The sequence below is a fragment of the Polypterus senegalus genome, chromosome 2, assembly GCF_016835505.1.
Source record: "Polypterus senegalus isolate Bchr_013 chromosome 2, ASM1683550v1, whole genome shotgun sequence".
Taxonomy (NCBI): domain Eukaryota; kingdom Metazoa; phylum Chordata; class Cladistia; order Polypteriformes; family Polypteridae; genus Polypterus; species Polypterus senegalus.
The window spans coordinates 136,642,612-136,666,370 of record NC_053155.1 but is presented as its reverse complement, the minus strand read 5'-3'; the positions used below and the strand labels follow the sequence as shown (position 1 = coordinate 136,666,370).

The 23,759-nt window shown below is 38.3% G+C and overlaps 1 protein-coding gene across 1 annotated transcript in view; it reads left to right on the top strand.

Annotated features, from left to right (window-relative positions):
* Window positions 1–23,759, top strand: part of atp10a (ATPase phospholipid transporting 10A) — a 199,142-nt gene that overhangs the window by 5,730 nt on the left and 169,653 nt on the right. The gene's annotated exons all lie outside the window — the stretch shown is intronic.

The window sequence follows — 23,759 nt, the reverse complement described above, 5'->3', positions numbered from 1 at the left end:
ATATTAATATCATGGGTTATATCCGGTCCTCCAAAGCGTAAAATAAATGCGCAGAAAACAAACTAGAAGCGGTTTCCTTGCGTTCGTTGGGTTTTGAACGCCAAGTAAAAGCTGCATGCAACGTTTTTTTGATGCCGTATAAACGCGCTGCCGGACAAACGCATGTCACCAAAGCCCGTGTGAACACTCTCATTGACTCCTACATGTAGAAAACACTCGCCGCTTGATCCGCGCTCACCAGACGCTACGAACGCAAAAAAAAACGCTCGATTTTAATGCCCGTGTGAACAAGGCCTGAATTAAGTTGCAAAAAGTACTCTTATGTCTTTCTTATTCTGGTTAACTAGAGGAATCACAAATTAAAATCTGATGGCTTAAACAGAACTCATTTTTAAAGGTGCAGCACTCATTTGGACTAGGAGAATTTGTACAGATATGCTACAAGGTACATAATTTAACAGATAATACAGACCAGCAAGCCCCATTTTTGTACCATCACCACTAGCTTACTAAAGAGACATGTTGCCAAGAAAACAGTCTTTCTCTTAATGTCACAAAGGTCATACATTTCAGGAAGTAGAAGACAAACTACACTGTACTTGTGGAAATACATTGGGGTGGGTTTGCAGCTTTAAATTGCTTGGAGTCTTCACGGATGACCTTTTGTGGGCGCATCGTATCTTGGTTATTGTCAAGGAGGCTCACCAATGTGAATAACTCCTCAGACATTTGAGGAAGCCTGGATGTCTTGTCTCAGTCTCTGCTCTCCAACTTCTCTGGGTGCACAGTGTATTACATCCTGACTGGAACAGCATCTGCTCTGCTCAGGACAGCTAAACACTACATGAGGTGGTATGGCCATATTTATTGCCTGCTTCCATCAAAAGGCAAACTGTACTGTTAAACCCTCAGCTGCTACACAGTGTATTTTCCCCATCCTCTTCTCTAGCAAAAGGTACAGGAACATCATTAGCACATTGATAACTAGATTCAGAAACAGTTTTTTATCTTCAGGCCATAAGACTATTTAGCTACATTTATTGGCAACTGCCCTGAGCTTACCTGATATATTGTTTGGAAATATTGCGCTATGATTTATTTATTATTATATTCATTGTTTTTTTGGGGGTGGTAATTTTCTCACTAGTCAGTGAGAGGCATACAAATAAGATTGTGCTTACAGGACCGGTAATATCAACTTGAATTTGAATTTAAGATCGGAGGTGCCATGGGTTCCATGTTCTCACCCAGTGGTGTTAACATTGTACCAGATTTTTTTTACCATAATGGTACAATGGAGTATTTCTGTGTTAAAAAAAGACTTATGGACACTTTAATAGCAGGGAGTCTCTCACTAGTTAGTTTCAAGAGGACTGGTGTATATGTGATTGTATTAATTCATTCATTTTTGTAACAACTGCTGACTTCAGTACAGGGTTCCCAGCTGTTGGATGTGCAGCCTTTTGGAGTCTGTTCAAGTGTAGCTGAACCTGGAGGTAGAAGAATGTTGCCAACCCTAATTGGCATCAGTTCATCACAGGGATCAGCCATTTACAACAGTCATGCTAACTCATACAGGGCCAAGTAAGAGTTGTCAGTTGGCCTAATGTGCTAGTCTTAACTGGAGCACTGTACCAAAACCTCTGTTTTGCCACTTCAGCAACCTAGGACTTAAGAGCTATGTATCACCATGAGGCTTTTCAGGTGGACAGAAAAATAATTCTGTCTTCTGTAATATCTGAGAAGCAATGCACCAGCCATCTCAAATTAAGGGCTGGTTGGATGTTATCTTCAAACTTGTTTCCTTTATAAAAGCAAAATGATAAAGTTAAAAGGCAGGTTGGAACTAGTTCTGGACAGGGTGGCAGTCTATGTATTGCAGGACACAATTTCTTACATATATTAGCCAAGCTTTAATATGCCAATTAAAATAACATGCATGCTTTTTGGAAGTAGGAGTGAAACATTTTTCCACAGCAAAAACACTGTAAATTATTCCTTCAGAGAGTGAGGAAGAGAGGCAATTTGTTTATGGCCAATTATGGTTGCACGTGCCTGTTCATGCCATCTGTATGATGAGTGGTCCTTGGCTGGTAGTACTGCATTTATCCAGATTTAGACTAAGTTTATTTTTTGGTCAATTTTAATTGATTTACTCATTGGTTTTGCATTTTTACCTGAAGTACATCTGTAGTGCTTCTTTATTTCTAAGATGGTACTGGATTGTTGTTTTGCTGTTGGAGCCAAAACACTTCTATGGTGCTGCTTTTGTTTGTAATAAGGTTTCAATGTCTTCTTTTCTCTCATGTTTTGTATTTGGAACCAAAGCAGTAGTGCATATGTTTTTTTCCTAGAATGCTTTTATCTTGCTTGAACTGAAGGATTCCAGCAATACCTCCCATTTTAATGGGAGTTTACAACTTTTTTTTTTTCTTTAGCTCTTTTTGTTTCCACCTATGGAACTGGATTATAGCAGATGGCTAGAACTTTATATCGTTCAGCAAACACTTCATTTATTCTTTTAATAACAACAAAATGGGTTGTGATTTTCATTGTTTTTTAATTTAGATAATCCATTATGTATATCCTGGATTTTTTATCAATGAAAAATGCAAAAAAAAAAAAAAAAGAAATGTTGCTTTCCTTTTTCCAGACTTGCATAATACAGTTTATAACTGATATTACTGAAAAGCTGAATTTTTTGCTGCACAAGAGTATTTAAAACACTTGATGATAGTTTGAAATATCATTATATAATATCTCCTTCTGAAATTACAAGAGATGCAAAACCTGCAATTATCTGACTGCAGCAAGATAACTGCAAACAACCTAATAAAAATACAATTTCCTCTTAATAAAACTGTTTTATTTGGAAATTAGCCAAACAGAATTTGCTGCCTCCAGCCTCAGCCTCTATGAGTTGAGTTTGTTCTGTACTCTGTTCCTTCACCCTGACTTGCATGTTCAGGACTGTATTAATCCTAGGGTATGTAAGGCAAAATGTGTGACAGAATTTAAATTCAGTGCATTTCCAGGCTCTTATAGAGCATCATGTATTTAGCCACACCACATCCTGTTATGAGTGCATACCTGTTGTCGCTTCACAATAAGACTAATGCAATTTTCCAGTCGCCTTATTGCATTTTCAGTGCAATGGATTCTGTTATTAGTGAAAGATCAACATATTTGAGTTGAGTTTGGGTAAAATGTGAATGGTGTTGGGAAGTGTTATTCTCCTTTGTTCACTTTTATCCAAGTTTTGGAAAGCATATATGGAGAATAAAAAACTGTAGCCACAGTGGGCCTCCAGCACTGAACTTGAGAACCGCTGATGTAGAGCAAGAACTATCAATGCTGCAGCACATACAGAACATGGCAACCCACAGTGATTAATCTAGGCCGCAAAACATTAGAACATTTAAAGGAAGCACAGCTTTCTGTAATATTTTTCTATTGAGATCTACCATAAAATGGTAATATAAGCAGAAGTATGAAGAGATACAATTAGGAACTATAGAAATTATATACCATTATTAATTTTTCTTGGTATATTAACTTTAATTTTCAGCATCTTACAGGTTAGTAAATGTAGAACTGTCTCCTCACTTTCTGAAGTTTACATTTTATGATAATGTGAAGAATCAGTTGGAGAGTAGCAAATAGTGCCAATCTGTCATAGGGTTACACACTAAAAATAATATTGCCAGTTAACCTACATATTTTTGGTGTTAGACTATTATGATTATTATTGTTTTCTGTATTTCATACTCCTATAATCTAAGGAATTTTTCCCCAAAAAATCAACATATATACAAAACGTTTGTTTGACCATAAAGTACAAAGTTAAATGGCAACAGAAATCAAAATATTAAAGAAGATCCCATAATACTCATAATTCCAGTCTAGATGAAAAACTAGTAGTAGAATGAAAGGGTACAAACTGATGGCTTATGGGTGGTCAGGAGGAGACTAAAGAGGTAGAAAAAAGCCTTGGCATTTCTGAAATGGTTTGTAAGAGGTCTGTCTGCATGAGGCTCCTTAACATCTGCAGTTTGTATATACTTTTTATGGTCATGGAACGCTTACTCCCAGGCTTGGGAGAAGGAACTGGAAAATCCTAGGGAGAAAAATAGATATGAATCGATATTCAGAAGGCTGAAGCAGAACAGAGATGCATTTGATGGGATCATAAAGAGATTACAGACTGGATATGAGTAGAAGCAGATTCAGACATAGACCTGTAGGTCAAGACAAGGAGTCTGAGAATCTGGAGAATCCAGTAGTTGGAAGCTAGTGGAAAAGCTGAAGTAAGGAACAGAATTTCTGGTAAAGGTCATAGAAATGCTTTTGTGAGCCCAGCCAGTGTACAGTAGTAGTCCAGATGATCAGATAAGTAAAGCAACCAGTAACACTAACAGCCGTGCTGCCCAGTGGTAAATATCTAACATGGACTTTCACATGGCAAAAGATTTAGTTAAAAGCAGAAAAAAAAAAACTAAACAAAATTAACTATGATGGGGGGAAAAGGGCCTAAGACAATAGAACAGATAGAAGAGAAAATATTTGTATAGTGAAGCAAATAAAAGAAGAAAATGAACATCACAGCAGGTTGGGCCTTTTGTTACAATGTGAGAACTAATACTTATGAATTACTGTATACATTGACTTGTGAAGTACAAATATCTCCCTTTCATTTTTTTCTTCTTTGGCCATTGACTGCTCTGGTTATTCTATCTGTCAGTATACATAGGTTTCATAAACATGTAATGTATGACAGTAATCAAAGAAATCTTACTACATTTGACAATAATTAATCAAAGCAACCTTCCTGGATACTGTCTGGATATTTTGTTAAACAAGGGGTGTCAGTTACTGCGGTGGGCTGGCGCCCTGCCCGGGGTTTGTTTCCTGCCTTGCACTCTTTGGTGGCTGGGATTGGCTCCAGCAGACCCCCATGACCCTGCAGTTAGGATATAGCGGGTTGGATAATGGATGGATGGATGGGGTGTCAGTTATAGTGCTGTTGGCTATTTGGGAGTATCAAAAGAACTATGTAACTAACAAAGTGCTTTTCTGTATACAATATATGTAGATTTTTTTTTTTTTGTACAAGGGCTCATTTTATTGGCTGCCTGTATATCGTAGTGGTTAAAGATCCGAGTCTAGGACTTCAAACCCTAAGATTATGGGATCAAATCCTGCTGCTGAAACTGTTTGATCATAAGCAAGTCACTTCACCTTCCTGTAATTGGAAAAAACAAAAGAAATGTAACCAATTGTATCTCAGATGTTGTAAGTCTCCTTGGATAAAAGCATCATTAAAATAAGAAGTAATATTTTAGGTCACTGGAACTGCTTACTCTTGAACATGCTATATATACGTTTATCCATTTTTTTTTCTGCTTTTTGCAGTGACTTGGCTTTTGTTGATGAAAATTGCAAAACACAGTTCTACAGGAATGTGTATTCTTTTGAATTGAAATGGGTGATCTGTTATGTTCCATCTAAGCTGCAATTGCACACCTTGTTTTGGGGTGCCTTATAGCACTTTTGAAGCACTGCACAGCTATTATCGTGCTGTTCATTCCCCTTTTTGAGCAGCAATTTACAAAAGCCACCCATCTGTATTCATGTCTTTTACCCTTTGGTAATGCACCTGTGGCACCCAAAACTCCATGTGTCAAAGCACTGTTTGTTAATGTGTTCATCATTGTGCTAAATACACCTAATCATACCCCATCATTTATGTATTGGAGCCTTGTGGTGCTCGACACTTCATCACCGTCCACTTGCTTGTTGTTCTTGTAAGAGTTCTTTGTGATGATCAATATTTCACTCCAGGTGGTCGATGTAGTGGTACAGATAACCTAGACATAAAAAAAACAGAGCTTGGTAACCATTAAGCTTTGTATATTCCTTCAGGTTTCTGGAGCTTTCCATTTCACAATGTGAAACCTGTCTAGACACCGCCTTGTTTTCAGTCACCCATCTAACTTACTGGTTACTAGAGGAGTTTGCTTGTTCTGTCAATCACTTCTGCGGCATCCTTCATTTGCATAAAGCATGCTGTAATGCTCCATGCATGTAAGTTTGCATAAAATTAAAAAAATGAAAAGTGTTGGCTAATTTTCTTTTTCTTTCTGTAATGTCATCAAACTTCAATATAATCCATCCATGCATTTTTGAGTTTGTGAGTTATTTAGTTTTTCAGTTACAGCGTTTTTTCTTTTTTTCCATAAAATGTTCATTCATCAAAATCTACTTTCTTAGTGGATGCCTATTGGCTTAGATGCACCATCCTGCCAAATTTCATCTTTTTAACTAAACAGGAAATTGTTTTGTTGATGTCTGTCAACTTTTTATTTTTATTTATATATACTGTATTTACTCGTGTACCACGCACCGTCGTGTAAGACTTGCACCCTAATTTTTACAATGAAAAGAATTTTTCTTTTTGCTTTTTCGTGTATGACGCGCATTGTAGTTGTATAGGATGTGTTTAGAGAGGGCACGAGTGCGCGAGCAAGAAAGCAAGCAAGAGAGAAGGTGCGCGAGTGAGAGAGCGAGCCCAAGCAGTTTCCTCGTGTATGACGCGCAGTTTTCTCGTATATGACGCTTACCTGATTTTCTAATGCTAATTTTCATGAAAAAATGTGCGTGTGGTACACGCGTAAATGCAATATATAATTTATTTGTGTGTATGTATGTAATAGGTTACCAAAGTGACACCTGGATGCACACAGGGGTTTTATTAAAGAGGATTATTAGTCAAATTGTAATTGCAATGTTTACTCTCTTCTCTGTTTATAGCTTTGAAATAAAACTGAAAATATGAATACAGTACACATGAAGGAGTTTCTGGCTTGCTTGGGTAGATTTACAGATATGTTTGTGCCTATTTAAAAATATGGAATGATAGTTGTTGCTGCAATGTGTTTGGTGTAAAGTGTGCATATTCTTGGTATATTTTTGTTAGTTTATTTTGTGTTCTCTGGTTTCATCCTATAATCTAAAGTTTTTCCTTAAGTACTGAAGTGCCACTGTACTAGCTGCAGTATAGTGTCCTATTTGTGATGAGATGCTGCCTAGTCATTTTCTAATCTTCTTAATCCAGTTTAGGGTTATAGGGGAAGGCATCAGATTATCCTGGTCAGAAGTCTTCTCGAAGGAATATGTATGTATTTCAAACATACAATACTCTAACACCTGCAATCGCTAGTAATATGTGCCTTGTATATTTTATTAACATTTACAGTATGTATGTGTATTGGATAGCATGTTGCATTATATCTAAAGTATTTAAATTTATATGTGCATAGCACTAAATTCATGAGTGATATGTTATGTAGAAATAAACCCAATTCATGCTGATTTGGTTGTGTAACAGCCAGCTCTGCACCCGAAGAGCCCAGTTCAGCTTTTGTGTAGTTTACACGGCATTTGCTCATTCTTAAACTTCCCTTTGGCAGTAACTCTGACATATGACATCCTCAATATGTGCAAGTTTAAATAAATGACAAATGTGTAGTTTCCTATTATGGGGTTATGTGGAGTTTGAATTAGTGTGTTCTTGTATGTGTTACAGATTTGTGCCTTGTGCTCATTGCTGCCCAGAGACCCAGTTATGGATAAGTAGGTTCAGAAAATGTAAATGAATTAAAAATGTTTAGTACGCAAAATATCCTTTATAGCTTCATTAATAAGTACTGTAGTACCATTAGCTCTTTGAGGGCTGAATGTTTTTTTTCTGAAAAGCACACAAAGCAAAGGTTTCACATGTTGCTGTGGCTGCTGTCGGCGCCTTTTCAGGGTCTTTGGTGGCTGTGTAGGGGGCAGTTCGATGACGGGTGGGAATGCATGGCAGGCTGGCTACCTGACTGTCTTCGTATGGCAGTGCGACACAATCTGGTTTGTACCTCTTGTCATAAGTGGCGATCCTCCCAGGCGAATGTTGCCATCAGTGCATCAGCTACACAAGCATGTTCATCATCTCGATCCGCTGGAGACCGACCGATCAGCTGAAGACCGTTTCCTCACTTTCGTTTTTGATCTCCACCTTCAGATCATTTGCATAAGAATCAGAGGCCAAAAAGTCTGAGTCTGAGTTGGCAAATAATACGCGAAACATCATGCACCGAGTATTTTGTTTTGTGCATTCGCTGTGGTCTCTCTTCAGACGTCGATGCCATTTTAGAGGTTGTTTGCTCTTCGCTACTCACACATGCGCAGGGATTCTCTATCAAACCAACGAAGTTGACTTTCCTTCTAGCAAAGAGAGCCAAACTGAAACAAAACAGCAAGTTTTATGGCTGTTTACCGTCATCTAACCCAGAAATTCAACAAAAGTCAGCATCCGCCCTGAAAGAGTTAACACACTGAAAACAATGTACTGTACTGTGCGGTACAGGACTGGATCGTATAAGCACAATAACCATTTTTAACTGCGTAACGTCATCTGTGTTTATGGCACAGGTGCGTACCTGACGGTCAGAGAGGGCATCGACACCTCATGTTGCTAATAAATGTTGTTTTCTTTTTGGTTTTAATTATCTTGTGTTGCCAATATGTCTACAAAACAAAAGACATTAAGCAGCTACTTTGGCGTTTCACCACCTGCAAAGAAACAGCAAGCCGAGCCATAGCAGAAAAAAAAGTTTTATCTGAAAAGTGGCTCCAAGATGTGCCGCGGCTTGAAGCTAATGATGAGCACACTGAAATGTGGTGTAAGTTGTACCGCTCGCATCCACATATCGCAGACAAAATAAGTGCCTTTTACATAGGCTCAAAGAATTTCAGTCATCCATTATTGGACAAACATGAAAAGAGCAAGGAGCACATGAATGTAGTACAAGCTATTTCTAATAAATAAGCTAGTCAGGAAGAAATTTCCACTCACACACTCTAGCTAGATGGCAAATAAAGGTAAATGAAGAGCAACGGCAAGCTCTGTGTAATATTTTTCTCCTTGTCTTTCATAAAGCTAAACACGTTTATCCCCTATCTTCCTATGCTGAAGGTATTCCTTTATTGAAGTGGCTAGGAGTAAATGTCGGAACTGCATATCATTCATGTGAGGCGGCCACACAGATAATGCAGACTATCGCGCACACTATATGCACGGAGTTGAAAGCAAAGTTGGAGTCTGCTGAATTTTGGGGACCGATTTTTGATGGATTGGAAATGTGTCACTAAAACTGAGCAGGAGATTGTTTTCATTGCGTCTGTGTCCAGCATCGGGCAGTTTACCACGGAGTTCCTTGGCCTAATCAAACTGAGTGCTGACCGATCTGCGCAGGCTGTAATAGACGGACTCGTTAAACTTTTCCAGGAAGCATGCTTGGACAACTGGAAGAGAAAGTTGGTCGCCATGTGCACAGACGGGACTGCTGTTAACGTCGGTATATACAACGGCATTGTTCCGAAACTGCGGCAACTGGCTGCAGAAGGAGACTCCCTTGTGCACATTCTGTGCACTGTACACACACTAGAAAAATTCAGAAAATCAGCTGATCGCAACGTTCCGTACTGTGAGACCTTTAATTGCTCTGTGATCAAGCTGTTGCAGTTTTATTTACAAAAAGATGGAGCAAAAAAAACGGCTGTGCTTAAGATATTGTATGAAGAGAACAGGATCTCCTTTGTGAAATTGGGTAAATTTCAGAATATCAGATGGTCTGCATGGAGGCATGACACACTGCTAAAAATATCAAGATTATTGCTAGCCATTAAAATGCAACTGGCCACAAATGATAACAGTGACTTGCAGCATATCTGTACAGACCAATTTCAGTGTTTTCTGGGCAACGTGCTTGACATTGGTAAGATTTTGAAGACCACATCCATTGTGTTTCAGAAGGAAAAACTGAGCATTGGAGAATGTAAGGATGAACACATGGTGGCCATAGGACAGTTTACACTTGCTTGATGCTGAAGGCCACTACAGAGCATCTACTGTTTCTAATGCTGATACTGACAGGGACAAGATAAACTTACTCAGGGGGTTAATTGAGGAGTTTGGAATCAGATATGACTCACTGAAGTCATGTGATCATTTCTTAGTATTTAATCCATCAACTTGGCCTTCTTAGTATTTGATCCTTCAACTTGGCCTCAGGAAATACAAGATTTTACATTGCACATCGTAAATTTCAATTTCTTTGGCAAAACTGTTTATGGTCATGCCAATAAAGCTCTATGTATTGAATTGTGTACCAAACTCCATCTGATGGTACTCACTTGAGTAACTCACTGAAAAAGTTTTGTGTACCCCTGGTAATAGCCTTATGTATTTTTAAGCTCCTACCAATTCTTGGATCTATTCAGCCATCCCTCACTTGCAATAAATGGTTTGGTGTTGCTTTTTTCAATAAATTATTCTTCAATAAATAAGTCTTCATATTGGCACAATGATTTCTGACACAACCTGTTTCTGTCAGCCGGAACATGCTGTTTATTAATTTCTTACTGCCACAAACTTAAAACATTTTCTGTCTTCACCAAAATTTTATCATGCCCTAGGGATGTAACTTAACAAATTCTAGGAACACAAACAAGACTAGCATACATTTCATCTTTCTTTTTTTTATCACTTCACAAATAAATAGTTTGCTCTTGTTGTACATTCTGGCAATTTCAGCGTACAATTTTTTATCCTTCAATGTTGTATAAAGGATTTAGTTTTTTTCACTTAAAGGAATGCCTTAATGTCTTTTCTTACGCTGAGCAGAATTGGCCAGCATCACTACATTTGTGCTTTGGGCCATATTAAGCAAAATAAAATATTTATAATGATACCACATATGTGGATAACTTTTACATTGCGGATGCTATAGTGTGACTAACAGTGAGAGGGAGAGTGACGAAAAAAACAGAATCATTCATGCTTGATGGGGTTCAGTAATGTTTAGCCAGGTGGGCACGCAGTTAAATTGAATCAAATTTTTATTTTTTTTTTTTAATTTTTTCAAACTGTGTGTAACTGAAATTTCAGTTGGAAAATTCATGGTGTGACAAGTTTAGAGGGCGTGGCAGCCATGGAACCTGACACTTGTGGGCAACGTCTTCCCCATTCCCACAAGCCACAACACAGGCCCAAAGCACAAACACAACACCTAAACACAATAATCTCTTTTCTTCTCTCTCTCTTTTCTTTCTCCTCCACTCCTCCTTGGCAAGCTTCGTCTCCCTCCTCCTGACTCTGGCTTTTAAGTAATGTCTATTGGCTCCTTTAATATGTTACCCGGAAGTGCTCCAGGTGCTTGATGACCTACTTATGGCAATACTTCTGGGTGATATGGGCTTTAGAGCAGCTGTAGCGCCCCCTGGCCCCAACAGGGCTGTAGACAATTCCATCTCCCATGAAGCCCTGCAGGAGTCCAAAGCACCACTGCAACTCATGGTGGCTGCCATCTAGCATCCCAGGGGTGGTACTGTTCTGCCCACGCTTGCTCTCCCGGTCCTTTCAGCGAAGAAGCGTCTTGGCTGGACAAAGACCCCAGCCATCTGTGTCAGTAGTTAAGGGGGAATTCATACTGTAATTCATGCTTTCGTCACAATGCATATTTAGTTGCATGAAGAATATTTTTAATGCTGTATTAATTGAGACCATAGTATGCAGGGAGTTCAAGTAGCATTGTAAAAACAAAGTAGTGCCACTCTAACATACAAGCTTTTTGTGTGGTTTTAGTATCAAAAGATGTAGTTGTATATAACCTGGGAATGGAGCAGTGGAGGAAAAACGTTGTAGTGAGCCATTCATTGTACAGTGTGTAATTGTCTAGTGCAACTTTACAAGTGATGACTGGAGAATACCAGTATCCATATGACAACATTAATTTGGACATTGGGAGTGGAATTATGTGCTCCTGTAGTACGCTTTTATGAAAATAAATCTGAACATTATCTTCTAATAGTAGTGCCAGTAATTAGAAAATGTAAACCAGCATGTGGCTGCTGAACAAATTATAGCTTGCATTAAGCTATCTTAAAATCCCTCACTCTGTCAAAACAGAAGTTTCAAAAACGAACATTGAAATGAGGCTCTGGTATAGTTATAGTTTTTAACTGGAAAAGGAGCTTTTTCAGTGACTCGGCAGCTATGGAAATAGTTACTCTAAATTACCATAACTTTATGAGTCATGATAGAATATGCAGACGCCGGGAAGCCAGATCTAGCAGCCTTTAAATAATGGATTCATGATAAATAAGGGAGGCTGTGTTTTATTTGTGCAGTGCCATGATTTCTGTGTTTGCTTTTGCCTGTATTTTCCATTGCTAGGAAACACACATGGGTATGTTTATTCTTGCACCAAGATACTGAGGGCCTTGAACTGAGGGCACCCTGAACAGATCAAACATAATATTTGTAAGAGAGAAAAAGTCAAGGGACATTTTTTTGGCATCAAGTTTGTAGTATTAAGACAAGGTGTTACCACATTGCTCAAAAAAAGCACTAATTTATCTACATTCATACAATATATACAGTTTATGTATGTTTGTTTAGGTACTTTTTTATGCGTCTGTCAGAGTGGAAAATGGATTCATTTTAAATATTTTTCAGTGTAGTGTAGATGATAAGAGTAATTAATATAGGCTATATCTCGTGTGCAGTGCAGTGATTTGTTTGTACTTAACTACTTGAGCAAACAAAACTGACAAGATTAATTAAACCCATATGTGAACAGCCTGTTGGGCTTTTCTTAAGTACTCTGCTGTTTTTCATAATTATACTAGTTCATTTTTTGAAGTACAACCTGTATTAGGACAGTCGATCTTTGATTTTGACCTGACTGTTTATGTTGGTAATCAAAATAGACAGTAGAGTGGAAGAGTTGGTCAGGCACAATGTTAAATATCTATCTATCTATCTATCTATCTATCTATCTATCTATCTATCTATCTATCTATCTATCTATGAATGTCAGTAGACTGTAATAGCTAAATAGATAAGTAAGCATTGTTTTGCTGTTAATGTTGGTGGTATATGTAAAAACCTCACACATGCGACCATGTTTATTTGCCTATAATACTTGGCAGACATTCTTAGTTGATTGTCGGTGACAGGATTTAAAGAGAGCACAGGACAGTAAGAGCCACCACACTAGACAAGAGTCTACACACTTCTGCCAAAATTGCCGATTTTGTGTAATAAAAAAATGAAACCAAGATAAACCATGTCAGAACTTATTCCATCTTAATTGTAATCTATACAAAGAAAGTGAAAACAAATTAGAAACTGTTTAGTGAAAAAGAAACATAAAGAAACACAGATGCATTAGTGTGCACACTCCATAAACTAATACTTAGTTGAAGCATCTTTTGAGTTCTTACAACACTCAGTCTTCCACAAATTTTCAGATAGATTAAGGTCTGGGCTCTGGTTGGGCCATTTCAGAACATTGATCCTCCTTTGACGAAGTGACAGTTCCCCAACATTGATTCCCTAAGAAGACAAGAAAAAAAAAAACTCCCAAAAAATCCTTGTAGAGAAAAAAAAATTTCTGAAAGGCAATTCAGAGAAAGACCCCCTTCCAGGTAGGTTGGGCATGCAGTGGTTTTCAAAAATGCGGTAAATACAACACACAACAGAACACAATCTCTCTTCACAGAGCTAGATGGCCAATCTATCATTGCCACCCCAGAAATATAATAAAATAATACAAACTACAAGACAAATAAATGCAAGAATAGATTATACCACTTGTTAAATGCAGAACTATCACATGTAAGGACACAGATTTGTTGAAATGCATCAAAAAGAAAGTAGAAACTAATTAAAACATAAATGAAAAATAATATGTGTCCATCAGCTAATTGTAGAACCACTGCCAGATTGTAGAGTCAGACAAGTCAGAGTCCTGGAGACCTCGGCCAACTAGCTGCTTTCCCTCTTCTAGCCACACACACTAGGGGCAATTTATAAAGTGAAGCATTTTTTTATTAGTTTTGAAAAATACAGTGCATTAGAAATTTAAGATGGGGACTAAAGTGCATGCATCCAAATGAAAAACCAAAAGCCTAAAAACTTACTGGATATTTCAATTTTCTAAGGAAGAATATTCTTGAGTTTTGCTTATATAGATCATGAGATTGTACAAATGCTGTAAAACAGCAGGTATGTGATGTTTATGTATTAAATAGTTTTTGTGCCATTTGAAAAGAATTCTTTCAAGGGCTTTCACTTTGTCTGTCTCCCTTCACAGCCACCTTTCATCCCTAGGATGTGGTTTGCTGCAGATTATGAAAGCAATTAGTATTTTAAGGGTTTCTAGTATTAGGGCGATATTTCTTTTCAGGATCATGTTTTTTTTGCCACGTGTACATAGTACAATGAATTTCTTGCTTCCAAGTTTTCTTAGAATAGTGACAGTAATGCAACACAAAAAAAGATGCACAAACACTGACTTTATATGAATGCATTCTCTTTTATGCTGGTTAAAAACAGTGGTTTGTGTATTTTACAAAACAGTATAATTCATATTATGGGTAAAATAACAAATGTGTGATTTACTTTTAATTTTTAAGACATAGCACTTTATCCTGATTTATTTTACTGTGTTTTAGTAACTAATACATTGAACTGAAGGTACTGTAAATGAGCTGAGTGATTTACTGTAGAATGGTTCTGAGATGCACTAGTCTGTGCACCTGCCTTATGGTTTCACAAATCAGTGTCCAATTTTCAGAAATGTCTGGCACCTGCTTTTCAATGGGACATTTTGAAATTTTATAACTCTGCACAACAGAATCTGTTCAAGATATCTGAAGGAAAATTGAACTATTTTGACAAATTTCCTTGACGAATAAAAATGCCCATTTAAACAAAATTGGCCCACAAAGGTGCCAAAATTCTTTCATGCAGACAGACAGATACTGTTGTTGCTATAGGTGCCTTGTGCATTATATGCACACACACCTAAAAATGGGTGGAATGTCTGTTATTTTTTAATGTAACTCCTTTACAAAATCTAAATGAAAAACAGCATCATCCCCATGTGTTATTTATGTTGGATTTCTTTTTTGAAATCACCTAACTCATTCAGCTCGAATAGATAAATCAAATTCTGAACAGACTTTATCCATATTTTCAGTATCTGCCTTAACCATGTTGGACTAATTATTTGTTTGCTCTTGGAGGTGACAGAATGTGATTTACTGTATTCTGTATAGGAAATTCTTTTGGGAATGCATAAATGTAATAGTCACACATTGAAGGCAGTGAAATTTATGGACAATGAAAACCATAACAGTTTGACTTAAAAATGCTTGCAGAAAATTAGCAAAGCAAGTGATTTCTTGGTTAAAATTTAGTTAAATGTTATATACTGTATATGAGTGTGGCTCTTTATGCGTTGTGTGTTTTAATGTAGTGACAGGGGTGCGGAAATCCAACTCCCAACTCGTCCAACACGGGTAAATTGACCGTCGGACAAGCGTGTTTTTCTGGTTTCAGTTGTCTGCGGACAAGTGCAATTTTCTGGAGAAATAAGAATTATATGTGCTATGCAGGGCACATTTTTACCACTACTTTCAAATTTTAAATATTTGGGTACGTACTTCGTGCGGAAACAGTCTACTTAGGCATGTTCTTTATGTCTCAAATTAATCTTCAATATTGTTTACAAAATAACAGCTGATTTTTCAAAGAGGAAGCACTTTTACGGTCTTACATAAGTATTTAACCCTACTATTTACACGCTTGGAGATGCGGTCATTTTTTTTCATGCTGACATTACTATGTAATCTGATGATTTTTCATTATAATCGATAACTTTTATATATTATTGATAAAATTCATTGTTTCTACATAAAAATGCAGTCATTTTACTTACAATGCAAATGTTTTCACCACATAACAAAGCTTGTTAGGCAGATAATCTTTCCTGAAATTTGCGATTTTGCGTAGGTTGTGATATATTGAGGAAGAAATTTATTGCGTGACAACATCGATTTTGATGAGCTGTCTATAGATAGTTTTTAATTAGAGAATTTTTCATATAAAACAAGTTGGGTTCGCGCTGTCAGTTTATTAAAAATAAAGAAAACATTCTAACAGTTTCCAAATGTTATGAAATATCTATAAACATCTTCACCTAGACACGATTATTTTCTCCCGACAACATTGGTAATATTTACTACTTTGGTAAATCAGTCCAGGAACCATGCAGTTCAGCTCAAGTAGAAATGAACAGCATTCAGCCCATGCTGTCTGAGATGGTAAAGATTCTTGGGGGAGAAGATGTTGCAAGACAAAAGCTGAAGAACATGGCAGAAAATGAATCGGGACAGTGTTCTGTTATGTAACTGAAATATATGAAAAAAGAACTAGTGTAGCTATAATGAAGGCATTGTTTATTAGTGAGTTAAAATGATATAGAAATCTTTTATATAATGTTCTAGAGCAAGGTGGAAAAATACTACTCCCTGAAAGAACTTTTTTCAGTTTTAAAATGGAAGGCAGTTTTGGTATCAATAAAAGAGATCAGAAAAAAATAAACTATTTTTCATTTTTGTTATTTGTTTATGGGCAAGTAAATTTAACTGGCGGACAAGTGGATTTTCTAAGTTTACTTGTCCGTGGACAAGTAAAAACAAATTTGATTTCCACATCCCTGAGTGATAAATGGCTTAATAGAGAGAGGATTTGATTTGGAAGTTAGGAAGGATTGTGACTGTCCACAGTCTTTGGCAGCTGTCAAACACTGAACTGTTGCTAACATGTCTGAGAATGAGCCAGGAAAATGAGGACAAATGCAGTTAAGAGATATGACCAAAGTGCTTAATGCTTTTATTTTAAGCAAGTGTTAAAACAGTGCAGTGCTCTTTCAATAAATACATAAATCCAATGAATTCCAATAATACTTAGCAATAAATAATTCAATAAAACAAGGTTAAAAATCCATAGGCACAATCCTTTACTTTCTTTCAAAACAATCTACAGGTGCAGTTAAAACTTTAAATCCATTTCATGTCCCTCTCTGTCTTCCTTCGGCGTTTCATGGATCCGTAAGCCCTGCTCCATCTCCCATCTGCTGACACTGCAGAGTTGGTTGGTTGGTTGGAGCTTTTTTGGTGGTTTGCTTCCTACTCTGTGGGCTGCTCAGCAGGGGTGACCTCTGCCCCTCAAGCGTTGGCCTCCCGCTATTTTTGGGACCTGCTACATGACCTCCAGCCACCTCAGCTCTGCCATGGTCCCACCCTTTCTTCTTTCAGTTTTGTTTCATTCTTTACCTTTCTCATTTGATTCTTGTTGATCTTTTTACTTTCTGCTCAGGCTCCTCTTATACTTCTCATGATGCAGGTGTACTGGTGCCAGTTACAGACCCCGAAGTGCTAATGAGGTAATCGAAGCAATTGAATGCATGATAGACCGATTACCACATCAAACTCTGGAGGCACTCTGCAGTGCTAGCAAGCACACACCTGCACCTCCTCTGAAGACTGAATGCTTGCTTGTTTATTTATTTAATAACTAGCTGTACCCAGGCACGCGTTGCCGTGGCTCAGTCTGGTTAAATGGAAAAGAAAGAAAAGAGAAAGCGCACATTCCTAATATGTTTAATTTCACAATGCTTGTGGGTATACAATATTTTTTGTTGTTCCATTGTCTGTGTAGATATAGAGATTGTCTGGTTTGCCGACTCTAGACCACGCAACATATAATTGTCCATGTGAGATGCAATCCGTGTCTAGATCTAAACTGCACAATTGTAAAGATCGGTCCTGAGCTTTGTTGATGGTGATTGCAAACGCCAAGCGAATTAGGAATTGCAGTCTCTTAAATTGAAATGACATATCCGTTGGAATCATAGGAATGCGAGGAATGAGGATATCTTGACCTTTGAAAGGTTGTGTCAAGATTGTTGGTTCAACGACGTTGCTAATGAATTTTTGCACTACAAACCGCGTGCCGTTACAAAGCTTTGGCTGGTTGATATTTCGCAACATGATAATTGGGAAGCCGATTTTCAATTGCAGTATGTGCGGTTGCATCCCTGGCAGATCAAGTGAATTCAAAAATTCTGTTAGATAATTAACCGCTTCATCTGGTTCCACAACAGTGTCGACGGACTTGTATGTGAGTGCCTCGCTTTGAATGTCAGACTGAATAATATTGTTAAGTTCATAGACGTCTTTGTTCTTGGCCGCAAGAATAGCTCGTTCACTCAGTCAATCATGATTGTTATAATTGGTTTGAATATTGGGAAATACTTTTTCAACCAATTTTTCTTTTGACTTTGGGAAATACTTTTTCAACCAATTCTTCTTTTGACGTCGCTAAATTGCAGAAGTTATGAGGGAATGAAATTCGTTCTGAGGTCAGATCAACCGGCACCTTTCCGTTCCCAATTTCCAGCAATTGATGTGAGAATATCTCAGCTGATTGATCGTTTTGCAGCTGGACAGGCATATTTGTAGTTAATTTGAACGCCTTTATGTGTTGCCACAAGGTACAGTATTTCAGGCAAGCATTTATTTCGTCCGCTGGTGTCGATCGAGGAATTACAGGTAATGCTTGCCTGAAATCTCCTGCAAGCAATATTAATGCGTTCCCAAATGGTGTGATGTTTCCACGCAAATCTTGCAATGATCGATCAAGCGTACACATTGTTAAAATATGATAACAGTGCAGCACTATAGAGGATACTGTGGAGTTGTTAAATTATCCATGAAGGAGTCTGATGCAAGTTCATAGTAACAGGAGGTCTGATCTTTTCCAGTTACAAGCAAATCAAAAACTGTACACTGTATAGATTTTCAGAGTGGAAAAGGCAGTTAACACATGCATAAGCTATTGATGTAGGCTTGAACTTTGCAACATAGTCAGTTGAAAAGTACAATGCATATAAAAGCTTTTAGCTATTGGTTATCTTTGCCTTTTTGGTTGTACAGTCTTTCAAGTCCATTTATATATTTTTGTATTATGTGTCTCTTGCTAGTAATAAGTACAAATTATTAAGTGTCAGGGTCACAAAATCTGTCCTCCCTAGATTCAGTAGGATGGAAAAGTAACAGAGGTAGGTGTTACGTTTTTCCTTGAACTTAGTAAACTACTGCATTCTTTGTTTGTGCTTCAGTCATTGGCAAATTCCACAACAGTGTTGACGGACTTGTATGTGAGTGCCTTGTATGTGATTCCTTCAACATGAAAGTAAGAAGCTGGTAAAATGACCATTTCTATATTTATGAAAATGAACTAATCCCAGTTTTTGATCTTTGAAATCATCTGCATAAATATGGTAACAACAAATTTGGCCATAATTGTGGCAGTTGAATTTCTGGTACATCCCAGTGTTCTAGTGTGACACCTTCTCATTTGAGAAGTTTAAAGCAGTTTAGAGGGAATTCAGGACACACATAATATTACTACCCCTTTCTTTTCAGTATGTATTTAGCATGTTGTGTTAAGTTCAGTTTAATTGTAAATTCTTACTTGGCATGTCTCCTCGGGATAACTGACACTGATCAATTCTAAGCAAGACAAAAAAGTGTACAATGCCATGCAGCATACAGTACTGTGCAAAAGTCTTGGGGGTTGTGGATAGTTCAAAAAATATTTATTTTCCTTGAGACAGTTATTCCATTCCAGTATTCCTTATTTTAGAGTTCCAAACATTCATTTTGAAGAAAAGTAAAGCAATACAATATAGATATTTCTAAGCACTTAAAGAAAGAATCTAACCTACTAATAGACTACTTTCCTGTTAAAAATATAATATCTTTGTAGGCATATAGCTTAGTGCTTGGTTAATCTTTGTAGGCATATAGGTTAGTGCTTGGTTAAGCAAATGTAACAAACAGGTACTAATAATCAATGACATAACATGTAGGTTGAACAAAAATGGTTCACTAAAACAGAAACAGCTGTGTAGAGGAAAAAAGATGATGCTGAGATAGATGTGACTAACCTGGAAACCTTACACCATAGTAAACAATAGACTATAGCAACACAAGGTGGTTATCCTTCATCATCAAGGTGTCCTCGCAGGTAGAAGTTTCATGGCAGACACCAGGATTTCTCAATGTGGTGTTCAAGCTCTCTGCAGAAGTACCAACAAACAGGAAAGGATGAGGGCTGGAACACAGTGGTCAGCCACAGAAACAGAGTGTAGTTAATGAGAAATTCATCAAGCATTCAGAGGATGTCAAGCATTGCTTTTATATCAGAGCTGGCAAAAAAACACTGGGACCCTGGTACATCCATTTACAGTCTTAAGCAGAAGTGATCTTCATGGATGAGCTTTGACCAAAAAGCCATTCTTCCAAGGTGGAAATAAAGCCAATTGACTCACCTATGCACAAAAACACTGTGGGGTGCAGAAAAATGACAACAGGTATGGTTGACGTGCAATATCGTGCAATACCATTATGGAGGCATTTATTGTCTCCAACTTCATTAGCAGTGACCTCAAACAAAAGGCCAAAATCAGAAAAAAAATATGTAGTAAAAACAGAACAGGAATCATGCAACAAATGTTATGTCCCCCACAGAGCCTTGATCTCAATGTTTATAAGTTAGTCTGGAAGAGCTAATAGAGACAGAATCAAGAAAGATAGCCAGTGCTTGTAGTGGATCTGTTCTCCAAGAGCCTTTAAACAAAATACCATGTGCATAACTTCAGAAACTGCATGCAAGTGTACCTAAAAGAATTGTTGCTATTTTCAGAGCAAAGGGTAGTCCCTCCGCATGTTGATTTTTATTTGTTTTTGTTTCTGTTTAGTGCACTTTCTAGGACATTTATTGATTAGTAAAAACTAATCCATGCCATTATTTTTGAACGCATTCCCATTTTAGAGCACCAACTATCATAAGGAAGCATTGAGAGGAAAAAAAAATGCAGGATGGCTGAATTCTTATATTATTATACTGTTTGCCTTACTAAGACAGCAAGTGTTGTATTTGTACTGAACAGATGGCAGCTGGGTACTGGTAATCTATTGTGCTGCCTTCATATATCCCTACAGTTCTTCAGTTTTTTGAGATCTTGAGCAAGACAGGTGTCATGCCAGGATGCTGTATAACCAGTGAGGATGGACTCTACTGTGCACTTGTAGAAGCAAGTCAAAGCAAAAACAGAAATCTGAAAGTTCCTCTAATGTTTGAGGAGCTAGAGGCATTGGAGAGACTTTTTGACAAAAGCCAAAATGTGTTGTGTCAGTGTATCAGTGATAGTCACTTCAAGAAATTTAAAGCTCCTCACCCTCTCAACAACATCCCCTCCAGTGTAGTTGGGAGTGTGGTCACCCGTTTGTTTCCTGAAGTCTATGGCCTGCTCCATGGTTTGCTGACATTCAAAGAGTTTTCACAGGCAGCTTGTTTAGAGCAGTTAGATAGATAGATACTTTATTAATCCCAAGGGGAAATTCACATAATCCAACCGAAGTATACTGATACAAAAAAAACAAACAATATTAAATTAAAGAGTAATAAAAATGCATGTAAAAACAGACAATAACTTTGAATAATGTTAGCATTTACTCCCCCGGGCGGAATTGAAGAGTCGATAGTGTGGGGGAGGAGTGATCTCCTCAGTCTGTCAGTGGAGCAGGATGGTGACAAAAGTCTGTCACTGAAGCTACTCCTCTGCCTGTAGAGGACACTGTTAAGTGGATGCAGTGGATTCTTCATGATTGACAGGAGTTTGCTTAGTGCCCGTCGCTCTGCTACAGATGTTAAACTGTCCAGCTTTATTCCTACAATAGAGCCTGCCTTCCTAACAAGTTTGTCCAGGCGTGAGACGTCCTTCTTCTTTATGCTGCCTCCCCAGCACATTTGTCCAGGCGTGAGACGTCCTTCTTCTTTATGCTGCCTCCCCAGCACACCACCGTGTAGAAGTGGGCGCCACAACCGTCTGGTAGAACATCTGCAGCATCTTATTGCAGATGTTGAAGGACGCCAACCTTCTAAGGAAGTATAGTCGGCTCTGACCTTTCTTACACAGAGCATCAATATTAGCAGACCAGTCCAATTTGTCATCCAGCTGTACTCCCAGGTATTTATAGGTCTGTACCCTCTGCACACAGTCACCTCTGATGATCACGGGGTCCATGAGGGGCCTGGACCTCCTAAAATCCACCACCAGTTCCTTCGTCTTGCTGATGTTCAGGTGTAAGTGGTTTGAGTCGCACCATTTAACAAAGTCTTTGATTAGCTTCCTGTACTCCTCCTGCCCACTCCTGATGCAGCCCACAATAGCAGTGTCATCAGCGAACTTTTGCACATGGCAGGACTCCGAGTTGTATTGGAAGTCTGATGTATATAGGCTGAACAGGACCGGGGAAAGTACAGCCCCCTGCGGCGCTCCTGTGTTGCTGACCGCAATGTCAGACCTGCAGTTCCCAAGACACACATACTGAGGTCTTTCTGTAAGATAGTCCACGATCCATGCCACCAGGTTTGAGTCTACTCCCATCTCGGTCAGCTTGTCCCTAAGGAGCAGAGGTTGGATGGTATTAAAGGCGCTAGAGAAGTCCAAAAACATAATTCTTACAGCACCACTGCCTCTGTCCAGGTGGGAGAGGGATCGTGTAGCATATAGATGATGGCATTCTCCGCTCCCACCTTCTCTTGGTATGCGAACTGCAGAGGGTCGAGGTTGTGGCAGACCTGTGGCCTCAGGTGGTGAAGCAGCAGCCGCTCCATGTTCTTCATCACATGTGACGTCAGAGCAACAGGCTGGAAGTCATTCAGCTCACTAGGACATGATACCTTTGGGACTGGGGTGATACAAGATGTTTTCCAAAGCCTTGGGACTCTCCCCTGTTCCAGGCTCAGGTTGAAGATGTGCTGTAGAGGACTCCCTAGTTCCAATGCACAGGCCTTCAGCAGTCTTGGCGATACTCCATCTGGACCTGCTGGCACGAAGTCTCCTCAGCTCTCTGCTCACCTGTGCTGCTGTAATTGTGGGTGGGGATGTCTCACCTATGCTGGTATCAGCAGAAGGATGGGTGCAGGGTGCAGTACTCTGAGGTGAGAGTGAGTTAGGGTGGTCAAACCTGTTAAAGAAGTTGTTCATTTGGTTTGCTCTCTCCACATCTCTCTCGATGGTGGCACCCCACTTCGAGCTGCAGCCAGTGATGATCTTCATCCCATCCCACACTTCCTTCATGCTGTTATTCTGCAACTTTCGCTTCAGCTTTCTTCTGTACTGCTTGTTTCAGACTTGGGAGTAGTCTTCTCCATAACCCAGTTTGTTTAGGTAGATGTAGATGCCAGCCACATTCTGGTGTTAATCAAAACAAATGGACCAAGACTTTTTAGAAATAGTAGTCTCTGTGTGGTACAAAGTTAACTCTAGATTGATTCATGTAAGGTATGAATGTGATCCAAAACAAAACTGTTCTATCTACAGGAAACTCTTGGACTGTACCAACTATGCACTGTATGAAGTGGGTGCATAGTATTAGGTTTTAAAAAGGCAAACACGATTATATTTTTATATGTTACCCCATGTAGTTTGTAGTGATGTCTGAGGAAAAGTTTAATCTTGTTTTGTATACAGTATAAGGCTAAGGTAAGTAATACTGGACAACAGCAAACTATATTAAAATGTCAATGTAAAAATCTTCCACAACTTGTGTTGCATAATTAACATTTGGTATCATTCAGTTGTACGTTCACATTTTCTAAAAGCATGTATTTTCACTAAAATGTTGTTGAATAAGTCACTTCCTGAATGCACTGTCTGAAGTAAAAAGGAATGCACTTATTTTTGGTACACTGTATTAATCCCTGAGGGGGGATGTATTCCTTTAAGCAA